At 33.1% G+C, this 3,423-nt stretch overlaps 1 long non-coding RNA gene across 1 annotated transcript; it reads right to left on the minus strand.

Annotated features, from left to right (window-relative positions):
• Positions 1-950: 950 nt before the first annotated feature.
• Positions 951-1,760, minus strand: LOC118482990. Its single transcript, XR_004869426.1, has 2 exons — positions 1,707-1,760; positions 951-1,173 (listed from the first exon to the last, which is right to left on the minus strand). It is a non-coding gene; the product is annotated as an uncharacterized LOC118482990 (long non-coding RNA).
• Between the last annotated feature and the right edge of the window lie 1,663 nt (positions 1,761-3,423).

Consider the following 3,423-nt stretch of genomic DNA (forward strand, 5'->3'; position numbering starts at 1 on the left):
CAACCCTTCCCGTAACGATACCCATTTAAATCCGCTGTATTTGCATCTCCTTCGTTTGCCATCTATAATTACATACTTGTATTAGATAGCATTCCATTCATTCTCTTTATCATTTTATACTTTATTAGTTTTTTTTAACAATTCATTCTCGTAGATCATTCTTCATTACAAACATCCTAGACGTGTTAATTAAATCATACATTGATTCATGTACTTAACTTCCTTCTCGTTCATACTTTTACTAAAGGCATTCATGTTAATCAGCTTGTATTCTTGAATTTCATTGGCGTTTTGGGGCTTGATGGAAGGTTTTTGGGAGGCATTACGGAGTATTGGAAGCATACACACAAGTTGGAAGGTCAAAAAGTGAAAAACAGGAAGTTTTGTAACATTAGGCGCCACTAGGCGCTGATTTCAGCGCACCACAGTTGGAAAGTTCATTTTGGCGCACTAGGCGCTGTTTTTGGTGCACTGGGCGCTGAATCCCAGACCTAACTTGCAATTGCTGTTTTTATTCATTTTTATGCAAAAACTTCGTTCCCGAGCCCCGGTTCAACCCGAAAAGGTTCCGTGAAGTCCCGAAACCTCCCGTAACATTCAGTAATATTCCAACCCAGGTTATTTTACTGAGTTAACTATAACCCCTTCCCGTTTCCAACTAAAAACATAAATCGAAAATTTATAAATTACTTACTTGCATAGCGCTTCGGAACGAACACACCTTCATACGAGCTTACGGTTTGAGTTCAAGCATTTTAACTCTAATACTTGAATCCCTCAAACCTCGGCTCTGATACCAACTTATAACGCCCACTTTTTTCTACTTCAAAAGTAAGGTGACGACATACTATTTTTAATGAAATTTGGGCATTACCCGTTCGTACTATGAACGGTTCCCTGTTTTTTTTTTATAAAATCAACATTCAAACTAATACTATGACACGTTTCAATAAAACATAACATAACCGTAATTATAATAAAGTTATACTACATTCTAGAATTTACAAAATAACAAAACATGTTTAAGTTTAAGATTCAACTGCTAAACATAAACCATTTAACAAAAGTGTTTTGATCCTTTTACATGTTATACAAAATTTGCGGAAGCGCATGAACGGCGTTCAAAGTGTGTTCGATCCAAGCGAAGCATAACCACCTAAACTTGAGTTTTACCTAAAACCAACACAACCAAAACAACATTAGCATATCATTCATAATTCAACTAATTTCAATGAACTAATAATTCGCCATCTTAAGTTTTGTACAATACTTTACTAACTCTTTCTTGAATCCGACTTTCTTGCTTTCGCAACCAAATCGGTTACACCATTCTTTCTCATATGACTCATTCGGAATGAGTCTATTACTTATTCATTCTTCCTCATTAGGCTCTTCCTATCTTAACCCATTTACAACGGATTTGCAACATAACACCCTTGTCACGATTCATTCTAATTATTCGACCCGTTCGAGACGGGTGCTAGTAACTCTTTCTCAAAATTCACATATCAATTATTTGACCTGTTTACAACAAGTCATCATCACAAACCTATATCTAACATACTCTTCTAATAAATTGACCCATTCAGGTTAATTCGACAACATAAACACATAATAAATTCATCTTGATAAAAATAAGCAACCAATTCTACAATTTAAGACATAAGGACACCTTTACTACAATTCAAATTGTACAAGTGACGTACCTCGGTCGTGATTTCCTTCTTGCTTCGTGTGGCTTGAACTTTCTTCCTTTATTGCTATGCATATAAACACTTACATTAAGACTTTTACATTTCATATTTACTTCTCAATGGTGTTTTTGGGATAAAGCATCAATTCGAACGTTATTTACATACTTAAAACATGACCATCATATACATATTCTAAGTCAAAAATATAAAATTTCTCATTGAGGCATTTTGTCGAACACTTGGCGCGTGTACCACCAACAATGCGTTATGTACAAGTGTTCAAGCATAAACCTACTAATTCATATTATGGTTTGTCAAAGTAACAATTTCAACTAATCTTTCATCTCTTAACTATCTAAAATCAAAATACACTTCCTACATCTTAACATTACTTCAATTACTTCACCTACAATCTTAATCATTCATCATCTTCTATGCATTCAAGTGGGTTTTCTAACATAAGTCACTAATTTGAGAAATTTCAAGCATATACTCGTTCTAATTGATTAAACTAACATACAATCATTCCAAATTTCATGATTCTTTAAGTTTGATCAAAACCCACTTCCTAAAAAAACATCAATCGGGGAATTACAACTTACCGTTTGTTTAGAAAGCTTAGATTATACAGAATTTGACTTCATGCACTTGATTTGCAATGAGATTCCCCTTCAATTTATTGGGTTCTTTGAAAACAAGGGTTTCCCCTTGTTTCTCCCCTTTAGTTCGATCCCGACACACACACCTAGTGTGTGTGTTTTGGTTTTAATTAAATTTATATTTTTACTTTACAACTTGACATGTTCAGTCCCTCTATTTTAGGTGTTTGTTTTCATTTAAACTTTTTCACATACTAAGTCAATTACCTTAACATATTTATTAACTACATCAACTTTCCAATTTAATTAACTCATGCAAAAACTAACATTTTTTGGGGTGTAACAACAAGAGTCATTCTTACTTAACTTAGTTAGTCAACTAAAGTTATTTTATTACATACAAATACATTTAAAGGCACAATAATCAATTACGCATTTTGGGGTGTTACAAGGAGCAAGTCAAAAAGGCTGTCAATATAATGTTAAAATCAGAAACAATTGATGAGTTACCAGAAAACATTGACGTCACGTTCACATCGTCTTACACTATTCATGAGTCTGAGTTAATAAAGAAAATGGTCGATCAAGTGTTGGATAAAGATGAGGAGTCGGAGTTAAAATCTGAGTCAGAAAGTTCGGGATCATCATCAGTTGACAGTCCAAAATCGGCCATCAAAAGGGGTTACGATAAATAAACTCTGTTATCAAAATCTAATTTGAGTGACGAACCAATCAAAGTGGCATATACTTTGAATGATTCAGACAAATTATATTTTGATGAGGAATTTCCAATAAGAAGTGTTCAAATTGAAAAGATTAAAAAGGTTTTCAAATTAACAGAAATTAATATTTCTGAAATAAAAGATGTAAAGTTTACTAAAAACCTAAAAACTACACTTCAAGAGTTCAACAAAGATTGAACAAGAAAAAAGGTTACAGTTTTGGTTCTGGTTTTCAAAAGAAACCAAACCATAATGGTAATTTCAAAAAGAAGGGATTGGGTTTTATTCCACCGAAAAGTCATAAAAATGAGAAAATTTATAAACCAAAAATTCAATTTGTTTCAGGATCAAGTTCTGAAGAAGAAGCAAAAAGCTCATTCTGGACACAATCGAACAAAGAATTCCTTC

This window comes from Helianthus annuus, chromosome 10 (assembly GCF_002127325.2).
Source record: "Helianthus annuus cultivar XRQ/B chromosome 10, HanXRQr2.0-SUNRISE, whole genome shotgun sequence".
Taxonomy (NCBI): domain Eukaryota; kingdom Viridiplantae; phylum Streptophyta; class Magnoliopsida; order Asterales; family Asteraceae; genus Helianthus; species Helianthus annuus.